Source organism: Corythoichthys intestinalis, chromosome 16 (genome assembly GCF_030265065.1).
Source record: "Corythoichthys intestinalis isolate RoL2023-P3 chromosome 16, ASM3026506v1, whole genome shotgun sequence".
NCBI classification, from domain to species: Eukaryota; Metazoa; Chordata; class Actinopteri; order Syngnathiformes; family Syngnathidae; genus Corythoichthys; species Corythoichthys intestinalis.
In genome coordinates, this window is record NC_080410.1 from 32,087,789 (window position 1) to 32,106,874 (window position 19,086).

General features: G+C 39.6%; 1 protein-coding gene across 1 annotated transcript in view; it reads right to left on the reverse strand.

Moving 5' to 3' along the window:
• Positions 1-16,353, reverse strand: part of kank2 (KN motif and ankyrin repeat domains 2) — a 61,916-nt gene extending 45,563 nt beyond the window's left edge. The window contains exon 1 of the mRNA XM_057860807.1: positions 16,277-16,353. The gene's annotated coding sequence lies outside the window, so the exon portion shown is untranslated. The remainder of the gene's footprint in view (positions 1-16,276) is intronic.
• Between the last annotated feature and the right edge of the window lie 2,733 nt (positions 16,354-19,086).

Sequence of the window (19,086 nt, forward strand, 5' to 3'; positions counted from 1 at the left end):
ACCTCAACCATGAGAGACAAAATGTGGAAAAAAAATAACAGAAAATCACATTGTTTGATTTTTAAAGAATTTATTTGCAAATCATGGTACAAAATAAATATTTGGTCAATACCAAAAGTTCATCTCAATACTTTGTTATGTACCCTTTGTTGGCAATAACGGAGGCCAAACATTTTCTGTAACTCTTCACAAGCTTTTCACACACTTTTGCTGGTATTTTGGCCCATTCCTCCATGCATATCTCCTCTAGATCAGTGATGTTTTGGGGCTGTCGTTGGACAACACGGACTTTCAACTCCCTCCACAGATTTTCTATGGGGTTCAGATCTGGAGACTGGCTAGGTCACTCCAGGACCTTGAAATGCTTCTTACGAAGCCACTCCTTTGTTGCCCTGGCTGTGTGTTTGGGATCATTGTCATGCTGAAAGACCCAGCCACGTCTTATCTTCAATGCTCTTGCTGATGGAAGGAGATTTTCACTCAAAATCTCTCGATACATGGCCCCATTTATTCTTTCCTTTACACAGATCAGTCGTCCTGGTGCCTTTGCAGAAAAACAGCCCCAAAGCATGATGTTTCCACCCCCATTATTCACAGTGGGTATGGTGTTCTTCGGATGCAATTTAGTATTCTTTCTCCTCCAAACACAAGAACTTGAGTTTCTACCAAAAAGTTCTATTTTGGTTTCATCTGACCATAAAACATTCTCCCAGTCCTCTTCTGGATCATCTAAATGCTCTCTAGCAAACCGCAGACGGGCCTGGACGTGTACCAGCTTCAGCAGGGGGACACGTCTGACAATGCAGGATTTGAGTCCCTGGCGACGCATTGTGTTACTGCCTTTCTTACTGTGGTCCCAGCTCTCTGTAGGTCATTCACTAGGTGCCCCCGTGTGGTTCTGGGATTTTTGCTCACCGTTCTTGTTATCATTTTGACGCCACGGGGTGAGATCTTGCATGAAGCCCCAGATCGAGGGAGATTATCAGTGGTCTTGTATGTCTTCCATTTTCTAATAATTGCTCCCACAGTTGATTTCTTTACACCAAGCGTTTTACCTATTGCAGATTCAGTCTTCCCAGCCAGGTGCAGGTCTACAATTTTGTCTCTGGTGTCCTTCGACAGCTCTTTGGTCTTGGGCATGGTGGAATTTGGAGTGTGACTGAGTTTGTGGACAGGTGTCTTTTATACCGATAATGACTTAAAACAGTTGCCATTAATACAGGTAACGAGTGGAGCCTCGTTAGACCTCGTTAGAAGAAGTTAGACCTCTTTGACAACCAGAAATCTTGCTTGTTTGTAGGTGACCAAATACTTATTTTCCAATCTTAATTTGGAAATAAATTCTTTAAAAATCAAACAATGCGATTTTCTGTTTTTTATTTTCCACATTCTGTCTCTCATGGTTGAGGTTTACCCATGTTGACAATTACAGGCCTCTCTTTTCAAGTAGGAGAACTTGCACAATTGGTGATTGACTAAATACTTATTTGCCCCACTGTATCTGTATTGGCATCAGCATTTGAAAATCCCATATCGGTTCACCTCTAATATACATTGCCTGCCATTGACACCGATAGATGTCTAATTCATTTAAGCTGGGGACTTTGAGTGCCATTGGCTAGAATTTTGAAAGAGAGGGGCCGATGTCCCACTCAAAATGAATTGGACGTCTAGCAGTGTCAATGGCAGGAAGTGAGTTATTCTTGTGCAAACTTTGGTCTAGTGGAAAATTTTGATCGCAACCTGTTCAATCCTTTATTAAACAGTGACATCTTTTTAATACAATAAATCGATTCTTGGCGCTGACATATCGATAACCTACAAAGTATCACAACATATCACTCTATCGATATATAGCCCAATTATTGTACAACTGTCTAACTATCAGACAGTTGACTTCAGGAGACTTTAGTGTTCTGGATTCTAATGACCTTTTCACTCAAGGGGCAACAATGTGAAGTTGTGGTTGGACAATAGGACATCCCCACTGTACTCATGTCCCTCAAAATCCTCAAATTAAAAAGCACGGCAGGACAGAGGAGCTAGCGACATGCTGAGCCGTCTGGCGCTGGACTTAAAGGGAGGAGTAGAGCAGTTCGCATTTTTCCTAAGGAAGAGTAAACGCCCAGCAGCCCAGCTATTGGGTCATTCCGACAGGAAACTGAGCGAGGGAAAGGTGCCAGAAATAAAGAACCCAAAAAAGAAAAAGCAGGAGGTGGGGTCTTTGAAGAAAATGCCTAATGGAGAAGGAGGCGGATTGAGAGTGATGGTGAACAGAGGGGCCGACCGCAAAGGTCGTTAGGGGAGGAAGACAAAGTCCAGACGGAAGGAAGATGCTTGTTCAAAGCAGAGAGTTGGTTAAGAGCGCTTGTCCAGTCTAGATCGGACGCCGTGGCTCGGGAAGTCATTTTCGTCCAGAGATCTTGTCAGTTCCTTTCCTCATTTAATAAGCCTGTCACTATACCGCATCCAATAGAAAAAATAGTGATAAAACGCAAACTTTGATGGTGACAGACGAACCAGAGTAGCGCTAAAAATGATCTTGTTTTACATTGACCACACAGTAACATTGCCATATTACCATTAACAACCTTAAAAGACAGGAAACAGGTCAATAACCTTCCTCTTGTTCTAACGGTTTTGATGTTATTGCATAAATCAACTCATAGGATGCCAATGACGGCAATAGACTTCCAATCCATTTCAGTGTTTCCCCTAGAATTTTTTTAAGCTGTGGTGGTGGGCTGCATCTGAGAGTCGGACAGCCTCACCATGTCGTGCCACGGCAGTTTTTTTTTTTTTTCATTATTTTTCTCCCCAAGATATATTTGAAATATTTCATTAGCTAGGGTAATGTCGTAGCTCTCAGCTACGGTAAATGTATGTAAAATGCGTAGAAGACGACTTTTTTTTCTCGTAGCAATAGTACGACTTACATCTCGTAGTGACTCAGGGGTTGGGAAAATGTTGAAAGAGCCATATTTCACCAAAAAAAAAAACAACAAAAAAACTGATACAGTATGTCTGGAGCCGCAAAAAATTAAAACCCTTGTATAAGCCTTATAATGATAGCAACACTGGCTGTATGTATCGATACTAGCTATATTAGCCAACTATCGAAATGACTAAGTTGGCTAGAAATACATAATTAGCCTTCATGATTAAATGTTTATTTTCCCTGCAGTGGATCCTATAGAGAATGACACAGCACGTGACTACTCTGTTGTAAGATGGCACAACACATTTAACTTAATTACAATATTAATGATTTGAAAGAATGTTTGTGTGATGTTTGTCCTCTTATAAATCTTATTAAAACAAAAAATATATTTTAATATATATACTAAAATATACTTCCATTCTCTGTGTCAAACAGCTGAACAGGACAGGCATTTTCAAAAAAAAAAAAAAAAAAACAACCTCCGGAGCAGCGCTAAAGAGCCGCACGCGGCCCTAGAGCCACGGGTTGCAGACAACTGTCGTAGTCCTGTTTTTCCTTTTATTTGGCCCTTATAATTACTACATTACCACAACAATAACAGTCCTTCTGTTAACGGACCCATTTCAAGGAGTAGGGGGGAATTCTAATAGCCGTGTAAAGAGTTTTACTAGATTCGGTGAGAAGGTGAAAAGTTTTTTTGTTGTTGTTGTTCGTGAACTAAATTTCCACATAAACGCACATCGAGGTACCATTAACTTAGCAAAGAGAGGTATGAGAGTCATTTTTCGAGTGTCCCAGAGCTCGCAAAACTTGAAAAAAAAGTGCATTCATCAAAGTTTCGTCAGCCGTAATTCCGTATATCCGTCAGCCGAAACAGTCAGATAGCACAGATAAAGTACACCTCCCACTCGTTGTCGAAGTTGGCGCAGAACACCGGCGCTCTGAAAATAGAGCAAGAGCAATATTTTGGGCCCCGCCTCTCCGCGCAAATTCAGTCAAACTTTGCTTTCCGTCCAAGACGGCCGTCCACCTGCTCACTTTCGCCGAAAAGTCCGAACTATTGCAATGCCCCGAATATGGGGAAGAAGGAGAGAAGTCTGTATTAGCTTACCCACTTTATCGTGGTAACAATAATAAAGAAAAACAATAACAAAATAACAGCGGGCTGCCACGACATGCGACCACTATCTCTCGCTATCTCGCTCGTTCTCCCATTCTTCCTACTCGTTCCCCTTGCGTCACAGCTCCCCAGTCCGATCGTCTCTTATAGCAGAAATGTGAAGTAATTTCATAACATGCCAAATAGGGTAACAATTAAAGTAATTAAACATTGTCCAACAAATAAAGCATGAAAAAAATAATTTATATGCTGTATATTTGACAAAATAATCTCGTTTCCGAAGTTCGAGCCTGAAAGGGGACGAACCCGGAAGTGATACGTCACACCGGGAACAGCGATGGCAGCTCCATACATACAGCCGCCATACAAAGCCCTTCAAACAATGATTCAATCAGCGATATAAGCGATAGATCGAGTGCAAGGGAGGAGATCCAAGTTTTTGAAGAGTTGGAGGAAGAAGAGGAGCTTGGAACTTTATGTTGGACCTAACATGTATTAGCCAGACGCTAATCAGGATGCAAACAATGTGCCTAGACTACCTGACATGGAATGGATACAAGACCCATCGAGATTACAAGATTGGTAAGATATAGGCTGTTATTATTATTATATTAGTTTTTGTCTATCTGATGACATTGTTAAAAAAAATAATAATCAGACTTCATTTTGGCAGATCCAGCAGCTCTCGTGCATATAAAATAATAATATAAAAACGTTGGGGGGAAAGAAGGAGATAAGTCGTTGATGGCTTTCTCCACTTTATTGTGACAACAATAAGAAAACAAAAATAGCGGACTGCCACCACATTTGACCGCGAAGTTTTGCTTCTCGCTGATCTCCTCCTCGCATAGTGTCTTGTTATGAGCTTTTTGTTTACAAATGTATCGAACACACGACGTGCTGACAACTTTGTCTCTTTATTAACACATGGAGCTAACAGTACGAACACAGCTCGCGGCTCTAGGTAGGAAGTGGTGTCTAATGGCGTGAGGAAATGTAGTTTTTTCACAAAACCGAACAGATTACAAAGCACTACTTCGGTGTTGTCCCGAGACTACATTTCCCATGATTCACTGCGTGATCTGCGCGCTCGCTGATTCGCTGCCAGACATTAAAACCAACATGCTTGTTGTTGTCACCTGTCAGACGTGTCACCTGAAAGAAACGCCGAGCCGTACAAATGCAATGCAATGCTTGAAGCATGAAGGTGGAAATACATAATACAAATACAAATAAATGTGCACAAACCCACCGGCGGTGTGTGTCTCTTACGGCAACGTGACCGTGAATTACCATGACGCCGACCCGCTTATAGACCCTACCCACCGACGTCACAAAACCACGTGCTCGCTGTATGGTTCCGCCCACTTGTCCGTCATTTTGTCTCTGTATTAGCATTGGTTTCAATTGATCGAGGAATTTAAAATGCATTTCATGGAAGACCCGGTGCTTTCTGATGCCGTAAACTCACTGGATGTGTTGCATAAAAGGCGTTATGTGGAAAAGCTTCAGTTTATCCATTCGCCAGATCCATATTTGATGCCTAAATCGATGTTTTTCGACCCGCTGTCTCCGCCGTATTTGCCTGACATCTGCTAGCTACCCTGAACTGTACAACTATCTTGTCCACACAAAATCAGCCTATTCTCACGAAAGTTTGAAAAACTTTAAGAGCTTGGAGGCTTATAAATACTTCGTTGCTGGTTGGGTGAAACAGGTCCTCGTCCACGAAAATTCGGCAGGAATCTATCTTGTGCTTGGAAAGTGAGTTACGAAATTTTCAATTCAAAATCTTTTGTTATTGCTAACATCCACTGTCAAGTCTAATGTATTTCATGTCGTTTGTCAATGGAGTTAAGGCTTTTAATGTTTATATGGTTTAGCGATAGCACTCTCACTACATACATACGTGTATGTTGTCGGCGATTAGCCTAGCAATGATCTTAATTGTGGTTATTTGTCAGCCCAAAACCCTCTAAGTATATCTTAAATGCATCTTACCGGATATAAAATGACTACTACATAGTCTGTGGTGATTTTTTGGTGCCCAGTTTTCACGTCGAATTGCAGCCGTCCATTTCGCTCTCCTCTTTGGATCCCTCGGAATACGGTAAAACTTCAAGTCTCTCCTTCCATCTTCTCTGTTAGTGCAACCAACAGCCACACACGCCTTCACCATTTTGATTATTAATGTTAAGGAGCAGAAAAACACGCCGTAAATAGGAGGAATGTACGTAGCCGTAACAGGTTAACACTATGTTTTGACGGACAATTGGGCGGTACCATTCAGGAGAGCGGAGTTGTGACGTCACGTGGGTAGGGTCTACATGCACATCCACACCCCTTTCCCGATTGACAGTGGATTAACCCTTTCGGACAAGATCGTAGATGACGCACAATTTAAACATGCTTAACCTAGCGAACGCAACAACAACTATGATCGGGGATTGCCACGAGTTAACTTTCGGCTAACGTCACTAGCTTATACTGTTCATTCCACAACAGTTGGCAGCTGTGCTTTGACAAAGTCATCAGTCATCTATCCAAAAATCACACTTACTTTTTGGCAAATCCTTGATCATAAGCAGACCGGTTAAGGAAGCAGGCATCTTCGAAGTGTTTACAGCAGAGAACTCTACTCAATGATGGCATGAAATGCATTCGCTTCGTGCAAACGAAAGATGTCCATTTACGTGCCCTGCTATCCTTTGGCCACTCATACAACTTTTCGTTTGAGTGAGAACAAAACATCGCCACACATCGCCGTGGCATCTTACCGAGAAGCAATGCAACAAACAATACTGTTCTATGGCGGACTTCCCTCGCACTTCCCGGTGTGAAGTAATTTCCGAAGATTTCCGAAGATTGCCGAAGAAAAGCATTTTCGTTGTCAAGGGTGTTGCTATGGGTTAAACAAAGAATCTGGAAGGGTTGCGTTAAAAAAAACAATGAAAATATGCTTTTAATTGTTTAGCCATTGATATTATTCAAAAACATGGTTGGCCAACCTGAGTTCACATTTCCGCTTTAAGATGGCCCCGCATAGTTACTAACATTACAATACACAATAAATAGGTTTCCGCTGAACTCTTCACACTCGGCTGCCGCTAGTTTGAAACGGCCTAAAAAAAATTTTAAATAAATAAAATGCATCTCATTTGCAAGGCGTGGTGGCTTTTCTCTTGGTGTGGCGGTGCACCATGATCTGTTGAATGTAGGGGAATCCCTGCATTTGGACTGCGAGCTACTGGCAGCCCATCTTCAGGTATGAAGTGCAACTGCTCTCTATGAAAAAAGGAAGAAAACCTGCTGAACCTTTCCCGGCATGTTTGCGAGTTTCAGGTTTCCAGGTCGATTATTATATTAAGGCAGCTCAAGCGGGATTATTGGTCTTCCCTCCTCATCCAGATTAGACCATATGCACACTTAAACCTGATTTACTAGACATTAACAACTCCTTCTGCAACTGTAAACAATTACCGCCCATGTTTTTGAAATGGGCCAGTGTATTTGTTTAAACTCCCTTCACAAGTATACACATCTTTTTATACGTGCTCCTCGACAGGACAGGACGGTCAGATTAGAAACAGCTCTCAAATCAAAACAGCAAGTGTGCTGGCCAAAAGTGGAGAGGCGAGGCAAATGCCTGAGCACGGCGTCTACGAGCGGCGGGGTTTCTGTTGCTAGTTTGGGAGCGGTGCTTGGAAAGCATCACGCTCACTGTCATCTGGCAGCTCGTGCTGGGTGTGTTATTGGAAGCTATGTTAAGGAATATAGTATACCTTCTATTCAGAGAGTGCCCGAGGTCTTCAAGACTTTCAAGTCGTGCAGCTTTGGAAGTGTTCACTTTCATGATTTTACTCAATCCTGATCAACCCTATAGATGAAATGTCTCACTCATCAGCTAAGGTCCATTAAAATGTGTATTTCCTTCTCCTTGCACTCCCTGAAGACTCTTTGATTGCATGTAAAATTCCAGGAAAAAAAGCTTCCTTTCATCACGAAACTTTCCACAGTTGAACGCTACAGTGTATTGTTGTACAAGAACAGATGCTTCATTCTCCAGCAGTGCAATCAGTAGACAGTGGACAACGTCATGCAGGTTCCGGGGTGTAATTTCATTAGTCTTGCCGGCGTGTGGCCCGGTGTTCAAATTGGGCTTTATATTGGTCTTGCATTCCTTCGCAGCCCCCAGCGAGGGGTTCCGAATGCTGTAACGAGATGCACTGCATTCCAGGGACAAGATTCCACGAGGTCCCCAAGAGCCAAAAACAATGCGGAGACAAGTCCCATTTGTTAGTAATTCAACGAAGGGTTGTGTTACCACTGTTACTATATGGTTCCGTTGAGTGGTTTTAGGGTATTTGGTTGGGTCCACTCAGCTCACTGAGTGTGACAAAAACAGCCGAGCCGCAGACCACTCGGCAGGACGAAGCCCATCCGAAGGGCTACACAGCTGTTACAACGTGGAGTGGACCGCCGGCATTGAACACCAGCGCCAACAGTGGCGTTTTGTACAGTGTACTGATACATGCAGCGAACCAGCCAGTCCCGTGACTATACATCCGCATCCTGCCACGGTCCGCACAACTCTCATCAGAACAACATGTGACATGAGCTCACTGAAGAAACCAGACAACAACTGATTAACTCTTTCTATGCCAGCGACAATGATAGACATCCAATAATGCGGCTTTACTTATGGGTGCACGATATCCATTTTTGGAAACAAATACCGATAACTTCCTGCTCTTCAAGGCCGATACCGATATGATAACCGATAATAAATATACCGTATTGACCCGAATATAAGACGGTGTTTTTTTGCATTGAAATAAGACTGAAAAAGTGGGGGTTGTCTTCGTCTTATATTCGCGGTTTAGACATTATACCCATTCACGACGCTAGATGGCGCCAGATATCATTGAAGCGATGTTCTGTCATGATCGATCTCAGCTACTCCCAAGTTTAACTCCATGATCGATCTCAGGTACTCCCAAGTTTAACCAGTTTGCATTATTTTATTGCAATGTTTTCCTTATTCAGATTTGTTTTAAGACTACAGTTACAGTTAGACTTCACTTTGACAGTTAATGCAGTTATTGCAATTTTGTTGTTTTATCACAATAGATTGGTTTATTTACATTTCAAAAACCAGAAGCCATTCATTTACGAATGGGTAACACTTTATAATAGGGCTGTCAAAATTAACGCGTTAACGCGCGGTAATGAATTTTTTAAATTAATCACGATAAAATATTTGACGCAATTAACGCACATGTCCCTCTCAGACAGTATTCTGCCTTTTGGTAAGTTTTACAGCAAGGCGTTTTGTGCTGTCTAACAGCGAACTCTTGTGGTCGCTTTGCGACATGGTTTATTTTTTTCTTGCCAATTCAATATGGCTGCACGACGTCTCTGTTGTGCTTATATGATCCTTGGAAAAGATTTGTCCGTAAGTATGGTTGTTGTAAAGAATGTACATATTATGTTAATAAGCGAAATGTTATATTTTTTGTATGAGACGCTTTTTGTTTATGTTTAGTCAACCTGTATAGCGTGCTAAGCTAACGTTGTTGCTAATGCAATGCTTGTTTACTTTTTTTTTTTGTAGTTTTACGTAAACGGTCTAAAGAGGACAATGGTTTGAGGCCATTTTATTAATAAATCAGATGAAAAAGGAAGAAGTCTGATTATTAAGGCGTCGTTCACTAGCTGTCTAGCTTTGGAAAAAGTAGACGCTTCAGAGTGAGGACAGCATAGACAGATTTAGATGACAGTAGAGTGAAATGTCCACTACAGTCCTTATGTACCGTATGTTGAATGTATATATCCATCTTGTGTCTTATCTTTCCATTCCGATCATTATTTTACAGAATATATATATATAATTTACAGAAAAATATGGCATATTTTATAGATGGTTTGAATTGCGATTAATTGCGATTAATTACGATTAATTAATTTTTAAGCTGTAATTAACTCGATTAAAAATTTTAATCGTTTGACAGCCCTACTTTATAATAACTATCCGTTTTACTAGTTCATAGATCATTAGTAAACTGTTGATAAATGATTTATTGTTGATTTGTGAAGTATTTGTTAACAGTTTGTTAAGCATTTACAGGGTGTTCCAATATGGTTGAACCCATTCTAAATGCCCATGCTAGTTGATGGATCCTAATAAAACTATATACACTTTATGTTGAAGGTCATAAGTTTTATTGGTTGAATATACAAAGAAAAGTACAAATATTTGTTGGTTCTATGGCAGATTTTCATAAATGCAGAACATGAGCGCTGCCTGCAAAATGCCTTATCAAAATGCCTTTTCTTTTGAAGTGAACTGCATTTCTTAACCTGAAAAGATAGAAATGCCAAACGTAACACACAAAAACTTGAAAAGTTTCTACACAAATTGTGTTTCAGGTTAAGAACACCCTTTAAATGCTTAACAAACTGTTAACAAATACTTCACAAATCGACAATAAATAATTTATCAACAGTTTACTAATGATCTATTAACTAGTAAAACGGATAGTTATATGAAGTGTTACCTACGAATGTGATTGCACTTTAGTTTACATATTTAAATGTTCAGATATTAAGATTTGAATGAGGCAAAATAAGATGTTTTTTCTCTCAAATATATTATGATAATCATTTGTTTCAGATGTACTGTAATTATTTTCTGTATAAAAATTAATTTGGTGTTCAAAAAGTCTTTTTTCAAACTTGAGTCTTGAAAAAGGGGGTCGTCTTATAATCAGGGCCAATACTGTATATCATTTTTAAATGTATGAGTTTTTGAACACCTTGTAGGTCAAAAATAATAGTGGTGGATTCAGCATAGATTTGCCTTTGACCCAACCATAATTTTCATGATGACATAAACATTGACCCAACCATAATTTTCATGATGACATAAACATTATTATAATGTACAAAACAAAGACAAGAACAGTTTTCACTTCAAATAAAGTTCCCATATTTAGTTTTTCAAATAAATATAATTTGAGTCAATCACAGTCAGTCAATGTCATTGACGATGTGTTCCCCTGTACAATGAGCACTGAACTAAAACAAATATAAACTCAACAGGTATTGTGCTTTGTCAACTGATAAAACTTTTGGTGCAACAGGAGACGAGACTTTTGTGGTCTTAACTCATGAAACAACTATCTTAACAAGGCAATTATAGGACAGCAAGCCTATCAATAACCAAAAGGCCTCTTAACACTGTAAAATGCAAGCATTTGCTAATTCTCCATAGTAAGGTTTATCACCCAGTGATGGGAAAGTACGGCTTCTATAATAGTAACAAAACTTTGCATACTGGCAAAACAGGAGTGGAAACAATGGCACACATCCCAATCCACCGACACCGTGCCGAAAACATGATACAATATATTATCGGGCCTATTAATAATGTTATTTATTGTAATTGTAATGTATTGTAATTTATTGGGATGACATCATAATTCCTATTATTGGACCGATAATTATCGAACCGATAATTATCGTGCACCTCTACTTTATACCGTGGCACCTCTACATACGAAGTTCATTTGTTCCAGGACCTTTTTTGTAAGTCGAAATGGTTGTATGTCGAGCACGTTTTTTCCATAAAAATACATTATAATTCCATTAATTCGTTCCACAGCCCAAAAATCTACACTAAATCCTTAATAAATACTAGGGGTGTGCCATCTTAGGCACCCCACGATTTGATTCGATTACGATTCAGGGTGCTACGATCCACTTATTAAACGATGATCGCAGTATTGACGATGATCGCGGTTATCGCGATTATCACGATGATCGATGCATTGTACATTACTACTTAATACAGTAGCCAAACAAATTTATGTCCGTTAGATATTTAAAATATCCTAATGAGTCAACAGGAATGGTGGAAACATGCCCATACAACAAAAAGCTGCCCTTAAACTGCTTTTTTATTTATTTATTCTTTTACAAGAAAGTGCAAAAACATCAACCATTTTAAAGGGACTACTTATTTCTCTCAACAATACAATAACATTTACACAGGTGGAATGGACGGTAAGCCACTACAGCAAAGCTAACAGGACTGTTGGTAAGCTGAGTATTAGCCAAAACTGAGTTAAAGGTTGTAGTAAGTAATACTGAAGTCATAGTAGTGGTTGACTTCACAACTGTTTGAACTACTTGTCTACAAATGGCGGACAACAGACATGCACACATTTTCCTCAAAAATATGACTGACAATCTAATGCAGTTAATCAGTTTTTTTCTTTGTCCGATACATTTTGTTTTTTAGTAGTCCGACACTCCAGAGTGATTTATAGTAGGGTGACCAAACATCCTCTTTTGCCCGGACAAGTCCTACTTTCACGTAGTGTCCTCGTGGTCCGGGCGGGTTTTATGAATTCATAAAAATGTCCGGTTTTTATGAATTTTTTTTAGTTTTATTCACGGGACTAATTTGAAGAGAATCCCTCCGACCGCTGGGTGGCAGCAGTTGACATGGCTCCTACGAGAATGGAGGGAAGTAGTAGTTCTTCTTGTTTTTGTTGGCAGTTTACCCCTATCATGAGGCATTACCGCCATCTACTGGGTTGACAATTTGGCCACAATGCCTGAAGTTTTTTTTTTTTTTTTTTTTAATGATAAATACGTATATAATGGCAATTGTTGACTTCTGTCGGAGCTTTGACTGTAAAATCCCGTTTGGTGTCGCATCGGTGTGCTGCCGGTGATTGTAAACTTTTACAGCAAAGTTTGATTTTTGCCTCAGCTAGCTATCAGTAAGCTAAACCGCGCTAGGCATTATGGGAAACGTAGTTTTGAACGGCTACGTTTGGAAACATGCTGATTATAGTTTGTCAGTTTATTTCGGTTTTTGTTTGTGTGCAATCTAGAACATTGAATGAGAACATATATTATATTATACATATATATTATACATTATACATATATTAGGGCTGTCAAACGATTAAAAATTTTAATCGAGTTAATTACAGCTTAAAAATTATTTAATCGTAATTAATCGCAATTAATCGCAATTCAAACCATCCATAAAATATGCCATATTTATCTGTAAATTATTGTTGGAATGGAAAGATAAGACACAAGATGGATATATATATATTCAACATACGGTACATAAGGACTGTATTTGTTTATCATAACAATAAATCAACAAGATGGCATTAACATTATTAACACTCTGTTAAAGCGATCCATTGATAGAAAGACTAAATGTTAGTACAAGTTATAGAAATTTTATATTAAAACCCCTATTAATGTTTTCGTTTTAATAAAATTTGTAAATTTTTCAATCAAAAAATAAAGTAGTAGCCCGCCATTGTTACTTACACAATGCTCATGAGTGCTGAAGCCTATCAAATCAGTCGCACCCAAGCGCCAGCAGAGGGCAGCAAAACTCCACAAAACACAATTAACAAGTGGGCATTTCACTATACTGTCATTTAAATCTATCTGAGCGGGGCATGTGCGTTAATTGCGTCAAATATTTTAACGTGGTTAATTTAAAAAATTAATGACTGCCCGTTAACGCGTTAATTTTGACAGCCCTAATTACAACCCCTCTTAATGTTTTCGTTTTAATAAAGTTTGTAAAATTTTCAATCAAAAAATAAACTACTAGCTCGCCATTGTTGATGTCAATAATAATTATGGTGCTGAAACCCATAAAATCAGTCGCACCCAAGCGCAGCAGAGAGCGCCAAAACACCAAAAAACACAAGTAACAAGTGGAAATGACACTTTGCTGTCATTTTAATCCGTTTGAGCGGGGCATGTGCGTTAAATGCGTCAAATATTTTAACGTGATTAATTCAAAAAATTAATTAACGCCCGTTAACGGGATAAATTTGACAGGCCTAAAAATAAAAATTAAAAAAAAAACGCTCATTGTCAACTTATTATATTTAGTTAATTTTACTGCTGACACTGCATTTCGGGGTCATCAACATGTTGTGCTCCCCCTGCCCCAAAAGTCAAACTCCGCCTATGATCCAGGGGCGTCACTAGGTTTTAAGAACAGGGAGGCTTAGCAGCAGCTGTTTTAGAGTAGCACCGGATGTAAGTGAACGTAGCGTACAAGCACAAAACTTCACAAACAGCTAAAAAAGACTAATAATTTACATATAGCTATAATATATTTAGGGCTGTCAAACGATTAAAATTTTTAATCGAGTTAATTACAGCTTAAAAATTAATTAATCGTAATTAATCGCAATTAATCGCAATTCAAACCATCTATATAATATGCCATATTTTTCTGTAAATTATATATATATTCTGTAAAATAATTTGTTGGAATGGAAAGATAAGACACAAGATGGATATATACATTCAACATACGGTACATAAGGACTGTAGAGGGCATTTCACTCTACTGTCATTTAAATCTGTCTATGCTGTCCACACTCCGAAGCGTCTACTTTTTCCAAAGCTAGACAGCTAGTGAACGACGCCTTAATAATCAGATTTCTTCCTTTTTCATCTGATTTATTAATAAAATGGCCTCAAACCACTGTCCTCTTTAGACCGTTTACGTAAAACTACAAAAAAAAGTACACAAGCATTGCATTAGCAACAACGTTAGCTTAGCACGCTATACAGGTTCACTAAACAAACAAAAAGCATCTCATACAAAAAATATAACATTTCGCTTACTAACATAATATGTACATTCTTTACAACAACCATACTTACGGACAAATCTTGTCCAAGGATCATATAAGCACAACATTACAACGTAGGCGTCAGCCTGAGACGTCGTGCAGCCATATTGAACTGGCAAGAAAGCAATAAACCATGTCGCAAAGCGACAACAAGAGTTCGCTGTTAGACAGCACAAAAAACCTTGCTGTAGAACTTACCAAAAGGCGGAATACTGTCTGAGCGGGACATGTGCGTTAATTGTGTCAAATATTTTAACGTGATTAATTTAAAAAATTAATTACCGCGCGTTAACGCGATAATTTTGACAGCCCTAATATATATATATATATGTATATATATATATATTTAAAGTCATTATTTTTTTTCAAACTGCATTTTTCCATCCAGAGTGAGGGGGCACACGTTAAATATATTAAAGTGACATAGGCATCTTTGAGTGAACTTCGAGTAAAATTCAAGTATCTTGAGACCGGGCTGAGGCTGGGCTGAGTGTCCTCTTTTTTAGAAATCAAAATATGGTCACCCTAATTTATAGGCCAGAAAATATGGTAACTGTATTACTCTATCTTAGTGAATCTAACATGCTCTGATGTATTTGTGAAAGGAAACTGGGTGTAGAATGATCCCAGATGCACTTTCCAGGCTCATCACCCTTCATCCATCTTCCGAGGACCATCGCCTCACCTCTCCTCCCTCGGGCAACTGCCGGACAGCTACTGCCCAACCAGAAGAGTACTTTTTGGGGGCAAGCGTGAAAAAAAAAACAAAAAAACGGACCAACATCTGGAAGCAATGAGAAGCAGCAGAAAGAGCGGACCCACCCTCTCCCCTGAGCAGCTGCATGGACATTCCCATTTAAAAAAAAAAAAAAAAAAAAAAAAAGTAATATACTTGTGAATATATGTGTGTGTGTGTGTGTGGGGGGGAGGGGGTCACATATTATGCTGTAATGCTGACACTCCTCCAATGCAAAAAGTTGTAATTATTACAAACACAGACACACGCACACAGGAGGACAACAGCCCTTGAGAACAATACACAATATGAATGATGGACTGGACATAAAGATTATACATAGACAAGACCGATGAACACAATCAGGATTTATTAGGATGCTACCATAGAAACCCATATGCTAAAGATGGCCATTTTAACTTTAGTATGAAATGATTATTTTGAAGGCACATTAATGTAAACGTCGCTAGCTTGAGGAAAGCACGAGACTCATTCATCACATGGCAAGGACATAAAAAGAAATATTTCCTTTTTTCATATCAGTCAAATAAAGTGTTTATATGACGGCGATACGGAAGCTATGCCTTTACTTTTAGAAAAATAAGAAAATAGGTAGGACCGACGGTTGGTTGAAAAAAAAAAAAAAAAAAAAAGTCAAAGTATGCTAGCAGCTTGCGAGCGGCACTTTCCAACTGAACAATATAAAAAGCAAGAAAGAAAAAAACATTTTCCACATCCTTCGTTTGAAGACAGCAAATTGTATGGGACTTGAAGGCTGATCTTACCTGCTCCCCGGCTTTGTAAATCCTTCCAGCCGCCTCGGCCCGGGAGCGCTCAGTGACAGACAGACAAAAACACCGCAGCCAAGATGCTCGGCGCGCCCCCTCCCGCTTCTCTTAAAGGGCCAGCAGCAGCCATTCGGATTGGAAGGGAGAAAGGACCTCCTGCAAGGCAATTTGGATTATATGACATTTTCACAAACACATAGAGGCAAGGGCGTAGGTTTGGTGTCAATATTGGTAGGGATGATATAACAGGCTGAGCCATCACGCAGAGGCGTCGCGTCCCATTAGGCAAACCAGGCAATTGCCTAGGGGCCCCAGCCAGCAGGGGCCTCCAGAGAGCCAACAGATTTAGCACACGTAGCTTTACTGCACTGTCGCAGCGACAAGTGTAGGGAGTGTTTCAATACCATGGAATCATTTGGCAGATTATCTAACAATTCTGTTATCAATCCAAATCGACACTAACCATGTCACGTAGATTATACAGTGCCTTGCAAAAGTATTCGGCCCCTTGAACCTTGCAACCTTTTGCCACATTTCAGGCTTCAAACATAAAGATATAAAATTTTAATTTTTTGTCAAGAATCAACAAGTGGGACACAATCGTGAAGTGGAACAAAATTTATTGGATAATTTAAACTTTTTTAACAAATAAAAAACTGAAAAGTGGGGCGTGCAATATTATTCGGCCCCCTTGCGTTAATACTTTGTAGCGCCACCTTTTGCTCCAATTACAGCTGCAAGTCGCTTGGGGTATGTTTCTATCAGTTTTGCACATCGAGAGACTGACATTCTTGCCCATTCTTCCTTGCAAAACAGCTCGAGCTCAGTGAGGTTGGATGGAGAGTGTTTGTGAACAGCAGTCTTCAGCTCTTTCCACAGATTCTCGATTGGATTCAGGTCTGGACTTTGACTTGGCCATTCTAACACCTGGATACGTTTATTTTTTAACCATTCCATTGTAGAGTTGGCTTTATGTTTTGGATCATTGTCCTGTTGGAAGATAAATCTCCGTCCCAGTCTCAGGTCTTGTGCAGATACCAACAGGTTTTCTTCCAGAATGTTCCTGTATTTGGCTGCATCCATCTTCCCATCAATTTTAACCATCTTCCCCGTCCCTGCTGAAGAAAAGCAGGCCCAAACCATGATGCTGCCACCACCATGTTTGACAGTGGGGATGGTGTGTTCAGGGTGATGAGCTGTGTTGCTTTTACGCCAAACATATCGTTTTGCATTGTGGCCAAAAAGTTCAATTTTGGTTTCATCTGACAAGAGCACCTTCTTCCACATGTTTGGTGTGTCTCCCAGGTGGCTTGTGGCAAACTTTAAACGAGACTTTTTATGGATACCTTTGAGAAATGGCTTTCTTCTTGCCACTCTTCCATAAAGGCCAGATTTGTGCAGTGTAAGACTGATTGTTGTCCTATGGACAGACTCTCCCACCTCAGCTGTAGATCTCTGCAGTTCATCCAGAGTGATCATGGGCCTCTTGGCTGCATCTCTGATCAGTTTTCTCCTTGTTTGAGAAGAAAGTTTGGAAGGACGGCCGGGTCTTGGTAGATTTGCAGTGGTCTGATGCTCCTTCCATTTCGATATGATGGCTTGCACAGTGCTCCTTGAGATGTTTAAAGCTTGGGAAATCTTTTTGTATCCAAATCCGGCTTTAAACTTCTCCACAACAGTATCTCTGACCTGCCTGGTGTGTTCCTTGGTTTTCATAATGCTCTCTGCACTTTAAACAGAACCCTGAGACTATCACAGAGCAGATGCATTTATACGGAGACTTGATTACACACAGGTGGATTCTATTTATCATCATCGGTCATTTAGGACAACATTGGATCATTCAGAGATCCTCACTGAACTTCTGGAGTGAGTTTGCTGCACTGAAAGTAAAGGGGCCGAATAATATTGCACGCCCCACTTTTCAGTTTTTTATTTGTTAAAAAAGTTTAAATTATCCAATAAATGTTGTTCCACTTCACGATTGTGTCCCACTTGTTGTTGATTCTTGACAAAAAAAATTAAATTTCATATCTTTATGTTTGAAGCCTGAAATGTGGCGAAAGGTTGCAAGATTCAAGGGGGCCGAATACTTTTGCAAGGCACTGTACATGTTGAGGAAAGTCCAATCAGCTATTAGTACCACATGATTGTTTAAAGAGTGACTCACCAAGTACTCTCTGGAAAGTCCTTGCCGAGTTGTTTCTACATTGATTTTCAAGATAATGACCCTAAACATATGGCCAAATCTACACAGAAATGGTTCACCAGACACAAAATCAAGCTCCTCCCATGGCCATCTCAGTCCCCAGACCTTGTTTTGTTGGCAAAAGGGGGTTGTACAAAGTATTAACACTAGGGGTGCTAATAATTGTGACACACATTATTTGATGTAAAATAATTATTTATGTGGGATTTTTTTCCCCCCACTGAATAAATGCACTTGTATAGAAGGTTGAATTTTTCTCTTTTTTCCGTTAAGGTCCCATATTATTTGAATAAAAAAAAAAAAAAAAGACGCTAAAAAAACACATCTTAACCAGGGGTGCCAATAATTATGGAGGGCACTGTATGTGTGTCACATGACTCAGGGTGAGAGTGGGCGGCGATCTGGCCTTTTTTTAATTGGCAAAATGAAGATAAGTTATCCTTCTGGAAGCAAAAAAAGAAAAAAAACAGAAGAGGTGAAAAGGAAGCAAGACAGGGGTGAGTGTACTATATAACTGTACTTTTATGTCCTAATGTAGTAGAAGCACTGCAGACTAGTAGTAACTCAGTAATCTAAACTCAAAACTCACCTGTTCAAA